This window comes from Lactuca serriola, chromosome 8, assembly GCF_051521515.1.
Source record: "Lactuca serriola cultivar US96UC23 chromosome 8, Lser_US96UC23_V15, whole genome shotgun sequence".
NCBI classification, from domain to species: Eukaryota; Viridiplantae; Streptophyta; class Magnoliopsida; order Asterales; family Asteraceae; genus Lactuca; species Lactuca serriola.
Genome location: NC_136415.1, coordinates 307,615,702 through 307,634,666, shown reverse-complemented (window position 1 = coordinate 307,634,666; position 18,965 = coordinate 307,615,702).

Genomic DNA, 18,965 nt, shown 5'->3' with positions numbered 1-18,965 from the left:
CGATAACAAGAAGCCCCTTACTTTTGATGGGACACAGGACCACATCAAGGCTATGAGGTGGATTTTAGATGTGGAAAGGTGTTTCTTTACCTGCTCGTGTCCTACTGACCAGAAGGTCAGGTGTGCTCTGAACCTGATAAGGTCCGAGGCCAAGGACTGGTGGAGATTGGCGACTGGGTCGTAAACTGATGATCAGAGAACTGCTGTTACTTGGGAGCAGTTCAGGGATATGTTTCGCACCCGATACATTCTGCGGGTCGAGCGGGAACATTTGCAACAGGAGTTTTTGAGTTTGAGACAGGAGGGGGAGTCGGTGACGGAGATCACCCGTATGTTCTCCGAGAGGGCAATGTTCTGTGTGACAACCCGATATTTCAAGTCAATGTAATGACCAAAGTCAAGTATTGTAATCTATTTTGAATTGATAAATAAATAAAAATAGCATCAGAAATGAAATGTTCAAAAGTCTCAATTGGGACACATAAAGTAATAGATGTCGTAACAAGGTTTTCAGAAATGTAAAGAACACAAAAATCTGAGTTATAACAAAGAAGTTATGACCAATCGAATATCCGCAGCAAAACCGGTAAAATGCTGTTAAGCGTGAAACACGAAATTTCAATAAAATAATTTTTAGCCTTAGGTATCTAAATGAATGTCGTAGATATCATTAAACTGTAAACGTACATAAAAAGAACTTCCAAATCCGACTTAGTATGAGGAAGTTACGATTTTTCTAAGTTTTGGAGTAGCGGTAGACAGCTAAAAACTCGAAATAGAGATCGAGTGATATTTAGCCGACACAACCTAAACGAGAGTTGAAGATCTCGACAATAGTAGTACAGCGGTAAAAAGACAGACAAAAACGGACATCGGATGAAGAAGTTACGAATTTTTAACGGTCTTTTCCTGTCCCGGCCTATTAAAAATATGTAATGAAACATAAATTCAAAATTTGCCAACGAAGTCTAAGTGAAAGTTGTAGATTATATTCTCACCTACACGTGGATATAAAGAACTTCCAAAACGGAGCTGGTATGCGAAAGTTACACATTTTAGAAGATTGGGGCACACAAACTGAGGGGGTACGCCCAACGTACACCATACGGGGCCTCGGATCGACCACGTCTCCCCTATACCCCTCTTCCCCCGTCCCATATGAAGTCCGGCGACCGATGAAGATGTCATTCATGACGTGCGCACCGCGTATGCGAGTACGCCCAACGTACAAAGAACATCCCGCGTACTTCGGAGTATGTCCAGCGTACAAGGCCAGGCTCCCCTCCTATAAATAGGATGCGAGGGTTCCGACTTTTAGTTGCAAATTTACCACCTTCTCTCCCAAATTTCATACTTCAACCCTCTCGAGACTATCCCGGCATCCCAGTTTCATATCCAAGCTCTGACGGAAGTTCAAAGCCCCGAGATTCCCGAGGAATATACTACTTTCCGGTCGAAGTGCTGCACGAGAAAAGTCTTGTTTTCATCAAATCATCACACTTTCCACGTGAGTTCATACCCCTATATTTTCACGTCTTTTCTATGTTTTAGGGGGAGGGGGAATACAAGTGAAATGCAAGAAAAACTTACGTTAAAACGTAAATCGTTACATACAGTTTCAAATACTTTATCTGCACTTTGTATATAAATGTTAAATACGTAAAATAACATTATTACAGATGTTATACTTTACATGCAAAGTTGGTAGCACACTAAGGGTTATCATTCAAATGAGACACACTTTTGAAAAACTATAATAGGTATAGTTTACGAGATATTCATGATATTTTACACTCTATGAACACTATAGAAAGGAAATACTTACATTTACAAGAAAAATGGACTTTTCATATGTATATCTATTTGATACAAACTTTTGTGAGGCATTTAACTTCACATAATTTCAAGTACGCATTTCAAGTCCTGTGTTATAAACCATAATCTCCTGTAAGTAGAGCGTGATTCTTGTGTATAGATCTATACGAGATTGACAATCCCGCACCTAAACTGTTAGCTACAGTTGGACCGACTGGTCTGGGGTGATAAACGTCATATCATTCCAACACCTGAAGAACGTTGTGGCAGGAAGTCTGGGTCAATAGTACGGTTATAAAACTCATATGAAGTATTAAAACATTTGAATTACGGGGCTATCAAATGCCTTAGTAGTTAAATATACATATATAAATCTACTTACACTATTTTAGGTATGGAAAATACTAATGCATTCCGGTTTTTGGAACTTTTAAAACTACTATTCATTTATGGAAAATATTGGATTTTCTAGAAACAAACTCAATTACTTATACAAAAAGGCATACAATTCTTATACAAAAATGTTTATGAACTCACCAACTTAATTGTTGACACTTTTTCAAAACTACTTGTATTTCTCAGGGATTCAGTAATACAGGTAAACAACAACTTTTGGGGAAGGGACGCTAAGGCGTCAATTTCAAACTTATTATATCATCATAATGTAATTTCTTTTGAAACATGTATTACAAACAACAATGTAACTTTTTAAATTATATTTATGATGGTTGTGTTTGTTTTCTTTACTATTTACTCAACTGTTATGATACTACATGAAGTCATCCACCCTCGAACGATTCCACCGTTCGGGTTTGGGGGTGTGACAGATTGGTATCAGAGCATTGTTTATGGTGAACTAAGTATATCGAACCACATAGGATATACAAACTATAAATGCAAATGGACTAAAACTCTCTGATAAAACGTTTTCACACCAACTATACTTCGATAAATTAAAATGTTAGTTTCATAAATGTACAATACATGCATGCAACAGTTTAGTGTCATAGTTAGAATTATAGAAAAGTATTAAGACAAGTTGAACACTATGACTAGGCCTCAGAATATGTAATCAGATCTAGGATGAATATAGCCTGATCAACTATATTTATCCGAGATATGACCAACTTGTGTCGGGGAATGGTCGCAGTGAGCAAAAAGTCAAAAACTTACCAAAGTAACACTAGAATCAAACCTACAAATCTAAATATTATAGGAGATTTTATGGCACAATAAAAACTATAAAAAGCGAGTAAACCCCGACATTTCGTTAGGACTAGGATCGTCAATCAAAATAAAATTTAGCTTATAAAAAACTAAAAACCTTCACTGACAGGGCTATAATTGCAAAGTGCATACTTTAAGGTTATGTATGAGTGAGGTTGCATGGGCTTAGGATTTATGATTTCACTTTAGGCTATTTTCCTTGTTTGGATGTGGGCTTGGAGTGAAACTACTTATCCAAAGGTCCATTCAATCTCGATTGTATGTAATTCGCATACACTAGGTAATTATAGGAGGACTCGGTATAGGTCTTATCAAAAAAATTTCTCCTTACACTTAAATTCTATATATAATTCTCTTATCTCTATTCTCGATCAGACAAATGGAAAGATTTCATATCCTCGGGGATCCCTACTACCCAAACCAGGGCAATGGTGGTTGGATTGAGGAGGATCCAGAAGAGGATCCCGAAGAGGTTTCCGAGGAAGAACCAGAAGAGGATCCCGAAGAAGAGGAAGAGGAAGTAGATGATGAGGGCACTGACTCAGAACCCGAGGTCTACAATCCTCCCCAAGTAGTACCAAATCTCCCACGGGACTTTCAGGGCCCATCGCCCCTCTAGCTATAGATATGAAATGATAGAGTAGGGAACAAGGACAACATCCACCCTACGACATGGAACAAGGCTTTTATAACCTCAATAGCGGAGGTTCGGCTGACAGAGCACTCCCTGTCGTGGTTTGTCGCATTGAAAACCAAGGCGAGCAAGCAAGGGTACACGCCAACCAAATCATGGACGTTGGTGCCACTGCCCAAATCACGGCGGTACGTCTTTGTCGCCTGGACGAAGAACATGATCGAACAATAAAGCACACCTTTTCCCTTCAGAAAGACATTACCGCTGCTAGAGCTGAGGTAAGGGGGTTCTGGAAAAACCAAGTCGCAATGGAGAGGCGCGTCATTGAGGCTGGACGTCAAGTAGCTCGAGCTCGGACTTCCACGACAACATACCATGGTCCGCAGCGTACCACCCACTCGGAGTAGAGCGTGTACTTCTTGCTCTATGTATATACTTATCGAGTGAGCGTTGGTGCTAATCTTTCCTTTATGTATGTAAACCCGACAGATTGTGAGTACACAATTCGGGGGTCTGGATGCGGTCAACTCTTCCCATTTTCATTGATGTACTCTAGACCTATGTTAAGGTCAAATTTTCCTGATCGATGTATCGAATATTAATATCAATGAGATTGACATGCATCTATTATTTCATTGAGTATTTCATTAAATTATTAAAATACTAAGGAAATCATACACTTATTATTATAAGTTTCCATTTCGCAATTAACTTACAAATTCTGTAATGTTCGGAACGTAAAACATATAATACTAAGACTTTCCATAATCATTTCTAAAGAGTTATCAAGAATTCATCTTCTAACTTATGGCGGAATCATGCCGCCAAGAAGGAATCCCCGACACTTCAATACTACAGGAACACCAACACCACCTCCACCACCACCCCCATCAATGGACAATGCTATTTTCCAGGCTGTCGTAATAGCTGCTGTTACAGCAACGATGGCACAAATGAGTAACAACGGTTCGGGAGGAGGAATAAATAGCTCTACTAATGGCCAACACCAACGTCGTTCTGGGGAATGCACTTACAAGGACTTCACCAACAGCAAACCCATATCCTTTAATGGGATTGCAGGAGTTTCGTGAGCCATGAATTCAAACACTTACGTAAACAAAACCCCCCAATCACTTAATAAGATATTTACAGTAGAAATGGAAAATGGTAAAACAGAAAGCACAAACGATATGTACATAGGCTGCACGCTAGATTTAAATGAACACTCGTTCCAAATCGATCTAATGCTAATCACTATATGAAGCTTTGATGTCATCATCGATATGGATTGGTTAAGCCTTCATCATGCCTATACACTTTGTCACGAAAGGGTTGTTCGCCTTAATCTGCCAAATGGCAAAACTCTTATCATATATGGTGATAAACCGGGTACAAATTTACAAATCATCTCTTGCGTCAAAGCCCAAAAATACATGCGCAAAAAATACCATGATTTCCTAGCCCACGTGGTAGATAAGGAAAAAGAAATGAAAGACATCAAATACATTCCAGAAGTCTGCGATCTCCCCAACGTCTTCCCTGAAGATCTTCCAAGAGTTCCACTAGAACGTCAAGTCGAGTTTAGAATCGACTTGATTCCCGGATGTAGCACCTGGTTCCTGGTATGTAAAATTTATCTAAGTATTTTGCATTCTTAGCCTTGGACTCGGCGAGTTGTAGGCCCGAATCGCCGAGTAGAGCCAGGATATGGAACGCGTTTAAGTTGGCGACTCGGCGAGTCCATATTCTGGACTCGGCGAGTCCCTGCTGTCTGATGAAACCCTAATTTCAAGGGTTTGCACCCTATTTAAACCATCATATGCGCCCCCAAGCTCGCCCCCTTCACCCTCAGAGCTCCTTATATTGTCCCAACCTCGTTCCTTGTGAGATTGAAGTGTTTTGGTGTGATTTCTTGAAGACTTTGAGAGAAAAAGGAGAGTAGATCAACAGGAGAAGAAGGAGGCCAAGCATCTTGGTGTTATTTCAGAGATTCCTTGAGGTATAACTCAATTTCCTTCTGTTTTCATGCTAAGAGTCCCTTAGAGCTCCATTAAAGTCCCTCTTGAGCCATTTCCAAGCTTGATTATGAATTAGGGTTTGTGATAAGTTGATTAACCTTTAGATCTAGGCATGATTGAGCTCCAGGAGGTCGGATCTACTGCCTTTATGGAGCCATATGGCATGAAAGCCCAAGATCTACTCTTTTAGTGCATTTTGAGCCCTAAAACCTTCATTGGAGTTTATTTACACGTAAAGTTGGAAACCTTACATGTTAATCAAGCCCTAAGAACTCAGATCTATGTATGGCATGGGCTGGATTCAAGCAAAATCGAGTATATAGTAATTGCATGTGAAAGACTCGGCGAGTCGTTCATTGGACTCGACGAGTCGAGTCGCGAGTCCTTGAGTTTTTCCCCCTTTCGTGTTGCTGAGTGGGGTCGTGAGTCATGGGGGGGGTGACTTAGTGAGTCAGAAGCCAGACTCACTCATGGAGGAACTCGGCGAGTCCAAGGCAATCTTCTTGCCTCAAGAACAGACTCGGCGAGTCTCAGCAAAGAATGTTCTTCGGATGAAGATGAACTCGACGAGTTGTTCATACAACTCGGCGAGTAGGATGAAGGACTATTGGACATCAGTTTAGAAGGAAAACTTGTCGAGTCAATGCCTAACTCGACGAGCAGAGACGGGATTATGTTCAATCGAATGGATAGGGACTCGACGAGTTGGCGAGCCAACTCGGCGAGTTGGGTCAACTGGAAGTTGACTTTGACTTTGACTTTTGGCTTGGTTAGGGGTAGATGGTCATTTTACCCTGAGGTCGGTTAGCAGTATTTGACTAAGTGTTTTGTGGGAATTATAGCCGGAGGATTTCCGGGGCAACAGCAGAAGGAAGTCAGTTCCCATGCAGATCAGCAGCTATTTTGAGGTGAGTTACCTTCCAGTAGCGGTGGGTCTACGGCCACAATGTCGGCCCACCAATAGGGGTTGTATGATAGATGATTGTCTCTGTGATATTCATCTAGGGTTGCTACTACCTGTGATGTGTTTATGTGCTAGTATGAGATGATGCTATGTGCTAGTGACAGTAGGGGAGATAGTCCCCAGATTACCGATCGATTGGGCCGAAGGGGCGGTCATGCCCAGCCATGCTAGATAGATTATATGATATGTGTTATGAGGTAGTAGTAGGGGTGAAATAGTCCCCAACATCCGGTCGAGAGGACCGAAGGGGAGACCAGCACCCAGATATGCTAGTCAGCATCCGGTCGAGAGCACCGAAGGGGAGGCCAGCACCCAGATATGCTAGTCAGTATCCGGTCGAGAGGACCGAAGGGGTAGGTCGGGCACCCAGTTACGCCTGACAGTATATGTATGTTATGTGGTTATATGGTATGTGGTACAGTGGGGGAACTCACTAAGCTTCATGCTTACGGTTTACAGTTTTGGTTTCAGGTACCTCTTCTTCAAAGGGGAAGGTGCTGGCGCGGTAGCGGCACATCACATACATGCTTTGTACTCCGCACTATGAGATCTTCCTGGGGATTTGTACTCTAACATTATTATGTTTTATAAAATGGTTTCCAGACACGCGACATCTTTTATGAAATGATATGATCGGTGAATGTTTTATTTCTAATGTTTTGCAAAGTATATATTTTAAAAATGAAATTTTTGTCTCGTATTTTTGGGATGTTACACCGGAGCTACCCTAGTAGCAAAATCACCATACCGTCTAGCCCCGACAGAGATGCAGGCATTATCCAACCAACTAAATGAGCTACTCAATAAAGGCTTCATCAGGCTGAGCTTCTCACCTTGCGGAGCACCAATCCTATTCGTAAAGAAGAAGGATGGATCCTTTCGCATGTGCATCGACTACCGAGAACTAAATAAGCTCACAATCAAGAACCGATATCCCCTACCGCACATAAACGATCTGTTCGACCAGCTCCAAGGAGCAAACTACTTCTCAAAGATCAATTTAAGATCCGGGTACCATCAGCTGCGAGTCCTGGAAGGAGATGTTCCCAAGACGGCCTTCCGAACTCGTTATGGTCACTACAAGTTTGTAGTGATGCCCTTTGAATTAAAAAATGCACCGGCGATGTTCATGGACTTAATGAACTGGGTATGTCGTTCCTTCCTGGACAAATTTGTGAATGTGTTCATAGAAGACATACTCATCTACTCTCGAAGTAAGGAAGAACATAGTCAACACCTCCGACAGATCTTGGAAACACTAAGGAAAGAGAAGCTATACGCAAAATTCTCAAAGTGCGAATTTTGGATTCGGAAAGTAGATTTCATGGGTCACGTGGTCAGCAAAGAAGGGATACACGTGGACCCATCTAAAATCACGACAATCGAGAATTGGTCAGCTCCAAGAACTCCAATGGAAATCCGATAATTCTTGGGCCTTACTGGCTATTACCGAAGATTCATAGAAAACTTCTCAAAGATTGCCAAACCACTTACCACCCTGACTCAGAAGGGTGTAATCTACAACGGGGAGAAAAGCAAGACGTTGCGTTCGAAACACTAAAATAAGCCCTATGCAGTGCACCTATATTATCCCTGCCAGAAAGAACAGAAGACTTTGTGGTTTACTGTGACGCATCAAAACAAGGTTTGGGATGTGTTCTAATGCAACGAGGAAAGGTCATCACATACGCCTCGAGACAACTCAAGACACACGAAGTCAACTACACTACCCACGACCTAGAACTGGGAGCAGTCATTTTCTCCCTAAAGATCTGGAGGCACTATCTCTATGGAAAGAAATGCACAATCTTCACCTATCATAAGAGCCTTCAGCACATTCTCAACCAAAAAGAACTCAACATGAGACCGATACGATGGGTTGAACTACTAAGCGATTACGAATGCGATATTTGTTATCATCTGGGAAAGCTAATGTAGTAGTTGATGCTCTCAGTTGAAAGGAATACTTGGGCCGCCGAGTGAAGTCAACCATGACGATCCATTCACACCTATCCACACAAATCAAGGAGGCTCAAATGGAAGCCTTGAAAATAGAAAACGTGGTTGGCGAAGCCTTACGGGGAATGGATAAGAATCTTGATGTTAAGGGTGACGGAGTTCGTTACTTCATGAATTGAATCTGGACACCAAAGTTTGGTGGATTCAAATGAGGCTCATAAGACTCGATACTCTATGCATCCCAGTTCAGACAAGATGTATCTGGACCTCAAGAAATTGTATTGGTGGTCGAACATGAAAGCCGAAATTGCTGCCTATGTAGGCAAGTGTCTGACTTGCGCCAAAGTCAAGGTAGAGTACCAAAAGCCCTCAGGATTGTTACAATAACCTGAAATACCCGAGTGGAAGTGGGAGCGGATAACCATGGATTTCATAACCAAGTTACCCAAAACAGCGGGCGGACTTAACACCATACGGGTGATCGTCGACAGGCTAATCGAATCCGCGCACTTCCTACCAATAAAGGAAACTGAAAAGATGGAGAAACTAGCTCGAACATACAAGAGATTATGCGACTTCATGGTGTACCAATATCCATTATCTCCGATAAAGATAGTAGATTCACCTCAAGGTTCTGGCAGTCACTACAAAAATTTCTAGGGACGAGACTAGACATGAGTACCACTTACCATCCACAAACCAAGTGTCAGAGTGAGAGGACCATTCAAACTTTGGAAGATATGCTAAGAGCTTGTGTGATCGATTTTGGTAAGGCAAGGGAATCCCATTTACCACTATTCAAGTTCTCGTACAACAATAGCTATCACACTAGCATCAAGGTTGCTTTATTCGAAGCCCTCTATGGCCGCAAGTGCAGATCACCTCTGTGCTGGGCTGAAGTGGGTGACACGCAACTAGCTAGAGGGAAAATACCCGACAACACTCTCACAGGCCTAGAAATCATAAGAGAAACGACTGAGAGGATTTTCCAAATCCGGGAACGGCTAAAATCTTCAAGAGACAGAGAAAAGAGTTATGCGGACAAAAGACGGAAGCCCTTAGAATTTCAGGTTGGGGACCGAGTGCGATTGAAGGTCTCTCCCTGGAAGGGATTAATACGTTTTGGAAAACGTGGGAAACTAAATACAAGGTATATCAGACCATTCAAGATCCTTACCCGGATCGGCCCGATAGCATACAAGTTTCGATTACCGCAGGAACTAAATAACATACATCCTACCTTTCATGTGTCAAACTTAAAGAAGTGCTTGTCCGATGAGACCCTTGTCGTCCCTATGGAAAAATCGAAATCAACGAGAGTCTCCACTTTGTAGAAGAAACCAATAGAAATCATGGATAGGGAAACTAAAAGAACAAAACAAAGTCGCATACCCATTGTGAAGGTCCGCTGGAATGCAAAGCGAGGACCTGAATACACCTGGGAGCGAGAAGATCAGATGAAACAAAAATACCTGCATCTTTTCCCTAGTCCATAAATACTTATCTTAGAATAAATTTCGGGATGAAATTCTCTCTAACGGGGGGATGATGTGACAACCCGATATTTAAAGTCAATGTAATATGTAACACCCAAAATTTTCATATAATTTTTCACATTTTAAAAATAATTTTCATTCATAAGTATTATAAAAACATCATTGTATCACATAACAATCCATAACATCACATCCCGAGATCATAATATATAAAACCCCTCGTGTGTGTACTAATCAAGTCGGCGCCTTCCCGCGATCCTCACTGGTACCTGAAACACATAACACATAACACAGTAAGCATAAATGCTTAGTGAGTTCCCCAAAATACCACACACTACTCATATTAGTCACTCGAGACTATGACTCTGTTTGACCCTCTGGTCAATGTATCTCAGTGGGACCCTCCAGTTCCATAACTCTGTGAGCCCTCTCTGGCCCTAATTATGTGGACCTTCCGGTCCTAACTCTGTAAACTTTGTAACATACATAGCATAAATAACATATAAATCTCATCACACAAAACATACAAATACTCTGTCACGTTACTCTAATTACCACTCTAGGTAAAGTATAGTGAGAAGACTCACCTCGGGTAACTCGACAATCTTGAACTCTAAAATAATCTGGTCTAGCCTCTGCCTAATCATACGAAATAAACACTCTTAATCAATAATCCTCTCAAGGCTAGACTCCCCTCTCTCTTGGTACTCTCAGAAGGGTAAAAGACCATTTTACCCCTCCCATGGCTCAAAGACCCTAAAGTTGACCAAACCCTAAAAGTCAACAAAACTCAACTCTTGGCGTACCCGGTGTCCTCACAGAAACGGGGTGCACGACCCCTTACGCCGCACGTACTAGGATTACGCCACACGTAACTCCCAGTTTCAGACTCTAAGCTCTTGAAGTCTTAAACAGTTAAGACCCATGTCCAACTTCTAGATCTGACCATTTCTAAGCCTCTTAATCTATAAAGTTGGTGACTTTAAGCCTTTGCATGGCTGGACAAGTCACTAACACCCATAACATTCCATTTCCCAACTCTAGAATGTTCATAACTCAAGCATGACCTCATAACAACGACCGAGATGGAATTTTTATGGATCTATAACACAAATATCACTGAAATGGGACATGTCTAGGTCGATGGAGTCCATTACACTCAAAAAGTCTCCACCTTCGGGACTTTTAACCTTAGAAATGGTCCATGCAACATCAACCCAAAATAAAGAGGAATGTTTTGAACTTTATACCTTTAGATGAAGCTCCTTTCTCTAAAGATCTCAGATCCAAACTTGCACTTCAAGCCCTAGCCTCTACAAGCTCTTCTCCTTCTTCTTCACTAACACACCAAGACACTTTTAGCTCCAAAACACATACACTCAAGCTAAGGACGATGGAAGGCTCTCTCTTAGGGTTTCACTCTTTGATATGGAGGCTGAGAAATGAGCCTTAGCATCCTTTAAATAGTGCACAAGCCAAACATTTAGGGTTTGCATCTGGACCCTTTACGCCCAGCGTACCCAGGCGACTCTGCGTCCAAATTAAGTGCATGAGTACGTGCAACGTACTCCCATGTACCCCCAACGTACTCATTTGCTACAAGACTCACTCAATGGGACTAATCTTGGCAACTTGACAAAAAGAAAGGTTAAATAGCCTTACCTGAATTTCGGGATGTTACATAATGACCTAAGTCAAGTATTGTAATCTATTTTGAATTAATAAATAAATTAAAATAGCGTCAGAAATAAAATGTTCAAAAGTCTCAATTAGGATACATTAAGTAATAGATGTCATAACAAGGTTTTCAAAAATGTAAAGAACACAAAAATCCGAGTTATATGAAGAAATTATGACCAATCGAAAATCCACAGCGAAACCGGTAAAACACTATTAAATGTGAAACGCGAAATTTCAATAAAATACTTTTTAGCGTTAGGTATCTACATGAATGTCGTAGATATCATTAAACCGTGAACGTACATAAAAAGAACGTCCAAATCTGACTTAGTATGAGGAAGTTAGGATTTATCTAAGTTTCGAAGTAGCGGTAGACAGCTAAAAACTCGAAATAGAGATCGAGCGATATTTAGCTGACACAACCTAAACGAGAGTTGAAGATCTCGACAATAGTAGTACAACGGTAAAAAGACAGACAAAAATGGACATCGGATGAAGAAGTTATGATTTTTTAACGGTCTTTTTCCTGTCCCGGCCTATTAAAAATATATAATTAAAAATAAGTCAAAATTCTCCAACGAAGTCTAAATGAAAGTTGTAGACTATATTCTCACCTACACGTGTATATAAAGAACGTCAAAAACGGAGCTCGTATGCGAAAGTTACGCATTTTAGAAGATTGGGGCACACAAACCAAGGGGGTACGCCCAACGTACGCCATACGGGGCCACGGATCGACCACGTCTCCCCTATACCCCTCTACCCCGTCCCATCCGAAGTTCGGCGACCGATGAAGCCGTCATGCATGATGTACGCACCGCGTACACGAGTACGCCCAGCGTACTTCGGAGTACGCCCAATGTACGAGGCCAGGCACCCCTCCTATAAATAGGATGCGAGGGTTCCGACTTTTAGTTGCAAATTTACCACCTTCTCTCACAAATTTCATACTTCTACCCTCTTGACACTATCTCGACATCCCGGTTTCATATCCAGGCTCTGACGGAAGTTCGAAGCCCCGAGATTCCCGAGGAATATACCACTTTCCGGTCGAAGTGTTGCCCGAGAAAAGTCTTGTTTTCTTCAAATCATCACACTTTCTATGTGAGTTCATACCCCTATATTTTCACGTCTTTTCTATGTTTTAGGGGGGGGGGGGGGAATACAAGTGAAACGCAAGAAAAACTTACGTTAAAACGCAAATTGTTACATACAGTTTCAAATACTTTATCTACATTTTGTGTATAAATGTTAAATATGTAAAATAACATTATTACAAATGTTATACTTTACATGCAAAGTTGGTAGTGTGAGAACAAGGTTAATAGAAGAACTTTTATCCTTAACACAGAAATGGTTGAAATACCAAGGTAAATTCAAACCAACTATAATATGATCTTATGGATTCAAAGGATAACCACTCAAGCTCTAATACCAATTGTGAGAACAAGATCTATGCACATGGACAAGGTTTGAGAACTCAAACCTTGAGTGAATGCTTGAGATCAATGTCTGCTTGATAATGGATGTTCAAGTTGAGACTGGAAAGACCAGTAAAGTCTTAGATAATCAGTTCAACAAATGATCAAGACATTAATTAAGAACAGGAAGATAATGATCAATGTAACATCAATTAATAAAGAACAAGAAGAATGTTAGTAAATGCCAAAAGTAAGACAAAGATCTGTTGTTGACTTGTATTGAATGCTCATATATATAAGAGATAATGTTACAGTGAATTGACCCAAGTGTTTACATAGGACCGGACAAAAGATACAATTATGACATTCTGATTGTCCTAAATCAACTTTAAACTAAGTCCTATGAAACGTTACATCACAATACAAGAGAAAAGTAATAAATGCAAAAAAGACATAGACACTTCATTTCGGACAAGTAATGTTCCGGGGATGAAGGTTTGGTTCGGATCAGCATACATTATGGACTTCAGGATCGGCTCTAGAATGTGTTCCTCTTCAAAATACTTCACTTCTTTTCACCAGGTCCAGAAGGGTTCCGGATCACATCTTCCTTCGGAACCCACAACCTTCGGAATAAGTACTTAGGATTGCTAGAGGTTCACTTTCAGGCGCCAACAATCTCCCCCTAAGTTAACTTAGAAATCCATCGAGCTTAGTTCATTTTGTCCTTGATGAAGGTGCATGCTCGGAACAACCATTCACGCACCGTAATGTACCAAGTCAGTTGACTTACAGACTTTGCCTTAACCTATTCTGGAGCATCAGACTTGGATGCCCGGGATATGAAGTTATGTAGAGCTTTGGTAGGAACCAGGTGTTTGTCAAGGACTTGGAAGAAGTCCTTCTTGTTTGTTCTTCTGGTGGTGTAGACAAACCCTAGAACCGGTTCTTCGATCGGACCATCTACATGAATTTTAGCTTCCGGAAGAAAAAATTCGATCTTTGCAACGAATTGTTCGATTCCGTAGAGATGAGCAAGTTCGTAATCACAGCGGCACAACTCAGCAACATAGTCTTTGAGGAAGCTGAGAATTACGTGATAGGCACCCATACTGATGTCATCCTTTTGATTTTCTTTGAAGTAAGCAGCAAGAGTAAGGATGTCGTTCGGATTCATAAAAGGAAAATCCGCATCAGTAACAGTTTTGGGAGTTGGTTTGTTCCGGAGGAGATAGAAACGGAAGAGAGGACAGTTCAGCTCAAATTTTACCAAAATTTTTCTTCCAAAGCCATGAACTTTTGTGATCCTCTTTCTTGTTCATACCTCCTTGAAGGGTTGAGCTTTCTTGGCGTAAAAGGTTTTGAGCCTTTCACGTTCTGTCCAGATGATCACTTCCGGATTATCGGTTGGATGGAGCGGAGCAAACTTTGTGTAGAACTTGCTTAAGGGAGAGAGAGGAAGATCTAGTTGATCAGTGTCATTTGAGGGAAGGTCATAATAGAGACTTGGGATGATTTCCTTGGCTTGAAGAATGCCTTCTCGACACAGAGGAGAGATGCCACACATTGGATCGGGATGATCTTTCAACGCTTGAATGAGGATGTTGTCCTCCAGTGCCTTGTGAATTTTTTCTTCAGACCATCCAAATTTTTGTTTATGGGGAGGTCCAGACTGAAAGGCTCATTTTTCGGAAGTCATCGGTTTCTTCCCTTTGTCTCTTTGAAGAGCATCAATAATCATCTTCATGTTCTCGTCAATAACGAATTCCGGAGTAGGAGTTGGAAGCGGTTCTTCCAGAATTTCATCTGGAGTGAGAAGAGGGGGGCCTTGATCAATTGGAGCTACTTTTGGTTCCGGAATAGGAGTAGGAGGCATCATGGAGGGAGTGGCTCGGAAGGCTTTAGCTGTAAGGAGAGAATTTGCCTTAGCCATTTCAAAGGCGTCCGGAAGAGAGGATGGCCAAGAGACAGTGGACCAGATCCTCTTTTGTTCTTCTGATAGCACCTTCGGAGCGGTCAAATTTGGAGCTTGAAGACCAAGAATTCCTTTGGGAGCTTCATCCGGAATGTAAATTTCATAATCTTCATCTCCTTCGTTTCCTTCAGTAATTCCCAGGATTCCGGAGACAAATTGAACATCTTCTTCTTCGGAATCGAGGTCCTTATCCCGAAGTGTGAATCCCGAGGCTGGCTTCCATCTCCTGCTTGGGCTTTCTCCCCCTCTTGCATCGGTGACCCTGGAAACTGGTGTAAGCGATAAGTCATCCTTGATAGCATCAAGTTTGGAGAACACCTTATAAAGATCGGTGGAGAGTTGAAGATTAAGAGTGTCATAGGGTTCAGAAGTGGGAGTTTGTTCGGAGAGATGCTTGAATGTGCTGCTAAGGATTGCAATCATCTCATCAAATTTCCTGTTCGGAACATCCACAATGTTCCAAGTTGAGTGCAGGAGTTTGATGAGGACTTGTTGAATGATCAGATTCATCTCATCCTTCTTCCAGATCTCCTTCTCTAATCGTTGAATTTGTTTCTCATGACGAACATGATTCTTCTTGATTAGGTCGTTGGTAGCAGACACAAGATCGTCATGAACCTTGAGCATGGAGGAGATGGTGTTGAGATAATTGTCAACAAGAGCATCGTACTTGGAATCAAGTTGCTCAATAGTGTGTTTCACCCGGATGGAAATCAGTTGGTTAAGTTGGGCTTCTCTCTCTGCTACTGAGGGTCCGGACTGATGGGAGAGAGACTGAAGAACGGCATCAAGTTTTGAATCAATTCCGAAGACTTTTTGATCCAGTTTCGAATTAAGCTCTGTTACGGATGCCTCTACAGATGACACTTTAGCCATAGTGTCTGAGACATTATTGCGGATTTCCAGTAAGGCAAAAGGGTCAACATGATCACTAGCGGAGGATTCAGATTCGGAATCCAAATGTTGCGAAGGAGGTTGGTGAGCATCCAGATTGAAGGGGGAACCCAGTTTGGCAGCATCATCGTCTTCTTCAAGATTTGAGTTGGAGCTGTCGTCCGGAGTGGTAGTGGAGGAGGATCCGAAGTCAAAGGCAGACTTGGATACGGATGCTTTGGATTGATAGTGAATGGAGGTCATGAGATGAGCATCTGGAACTGTTGTTGCTTCTGCCTCCAACATAACTTCTTCTGAGATTTCTTCTTCCGAATCAGTATGGAAGATGCTTTGACAAATGACGATTGGGGGTAGTTCCGAAGTGAGTTCATTGATTTCGTCATCATCCAAGAGATGGACATAGGGCATATTGCTTTGGATATCCCGGTTCCTCATGGAGATAAGAGTGGATTCAACTTGAGCATGAGTCAGGTCCGGACATCTTGATGCGGCCATGTTCACATAATCTTTCCACAAAGGATCATTAGAACCTGGTCGTCTTGTACGCCTTCCGGGTATCAGACCAGTTGTGACATTGAAAGTTGGAGAGACTGCTCCTCCTTCTGGATGCTTGGGTTCCAGAACAACAGTTCCTGAGTGTGTGCGTGTGGAAGAGATAAGGGGAATATCAAATGTGACACGTGGTTGTGTTCCAGGGGGCTGCAAGGAACTTTGTTCAACACCGTCATCACCCTTTTGGGAGGGTGAGGGCGGAATATGTGTAGACTCCCCGTGAGTGTGTGCTTGTGATGAAGAAACATTGATGGGTACCTCAGATGTGTGGGCAGGAGGGGTGTGTGGACGGCCAGAATCAGCCGGAATGTCATGGGTGCCCTCCTGTTGAGAGGGGGAACTGACATTGGATTTCTTTTTGGCCTTAGGTTTGGAGGGTGAAGCCTTTCGTTTGGCTAGTTGCTTAACTTTGGGTCCGAACTTAGTGGGAATGGCCTCTTCTGGAGTAGGCTCAACTGAGACCGGGGCAGGCTGTGTTGGGTCGAACACAACCGAGGTCTCAATATGGTGTTTCAAAAAGGGAGATCTGGAAGGAATGAGGGCCAACATATTGTCCGGAAGTCGTTTGACGGGACCAAAAGATGATTGGTCCGGAATTCTATAAGCCTTAACAAGTTTAAAAGATACACATACCTCCGGAGGAATGGTGCTCACCAGAATGGGGACTTTAAGTTCCTTGAAGATCTGTTCAATCTTAAGGGCCCAAAATCTAGGGCTTGAAATCTCGTTCGGTTTCCTCTTGATGGAAAACTTGCAAAAGTCTTGCCATAATACTTCAGGAAGGTCCACAACGTTGTTACGTCCGGAGTAAATGCTGAATACCACATTCAGCCAGTCTTTGCTTAGGGTATTAGTACCACCATGCTTTCCCGATAGCCCACGAATGATAAAATGCATAAGGACGGTCCAGAGCCCTGAAACTGCAGTTTTCTTGAAATCCTTTGCCCTATAGTCTTGAGTGTACCCGATGAAGTTGAGAAACATCTGGAACTCTTCAGCAGTTGGTTCCACCACTTCGAAACCAGCAGGATTTGGTGAAATTCCAATGGCCTTGAGATAGGTTGTTTTGTAGACGGGAATGGTGCGATCATCGATAATGGAGGTTAACAGAACATCATCTTCAAGTTTGATGCTAGTGAATGCACGATGAAGATGAGAAAGAGGGAGTGGAGGATCAGGGATTTTGGTAAGTGGAATGGAGAAAGGATGATGTGTAAGGAACTCAATCATTATCCTGATTGATTCGTCGTAGTCAAGGGGGTTCAAGGAGAATAGTTGGGTGGTGTCCCTAAGAAAGGGTACTTGATCTGCAGATGATGATGATCCCTTCGATCCTTTGGATGATTTCTTCCTGGCTATGGATTTCTTGGGAGTTGGAGCAGTTGAAGCTTGGTTGTTGGAGGACTCCATTGATGAAGATGAAGAAGGCTTGAAGAACACAAAGAACTGTGAGGGTTTTTGGGAGGTTTGAGAGTTGAGAGATCATAAAGAGGTAAAGGTAAATGCGAAAAAGTATTTATAGGTAGGGAAAGATGGGTTGGGTCGAAAAAGGCAATGATGAGGGTTCGAAATCCATCAGGTCGCATTTAATGTTAGGAAATTAAGATTAGACAAGTGAGGTGAAAGGGCAAGGCAATTGGTCTAAAAGAGGAGAATGTAATCGTTAATTTGTTTTCCATTTTAGAGAGTGTGCAGTCGTGTCACGCAAAACGAGGAAGATTGGATAAAGATCTTCCTAAAAAGTAACCGTTGAGAAAAACCGTTTCATCTTATTACCTCCTGGTATTCCGGATGAATTGTTCCGGACAGTGGATGATCTGGAGGATAAAAGGGATGTTACGGAACATATATGATAAAAAGGGTTTTCGGAACAAATTTTGAAAATTTCAGAGCATTTTTGAGAATTCCGGAGCACTTTGAATTTCCGGAGCAAATTAAAAATTCCGAAGCAAGTTGAAAATTTCGGAGCAAGTTAAAAATTCTGCAGCAAATTTTGAAAATTCCGGAGCAAGTTGAAAATTCCTTTCCGGAGTGGATTTCCGGAATTCCTTTATTGAGTGAGTTCCGAAATGGCGATCCGGATAATGGTCGATCTTGATAGTCGTGATGAAGAGAATGAACTGTGCACCTTAAAAACACGAGGGGTAATTAGTAAAAAAGACAGGTAAAAGGATCCTATGTATTTAGAGGGAAAATAGTTCTGAAGAAAAAAAATTATTGAGTTCGGAGCATATTTTTCTTCTAAATACTTCTATCAAAGAGAACATGTCTCCTAAAAGAATTGAGGATCAGGCATCATCATACCCATTTTGTTCAGAAAACCATTCAAT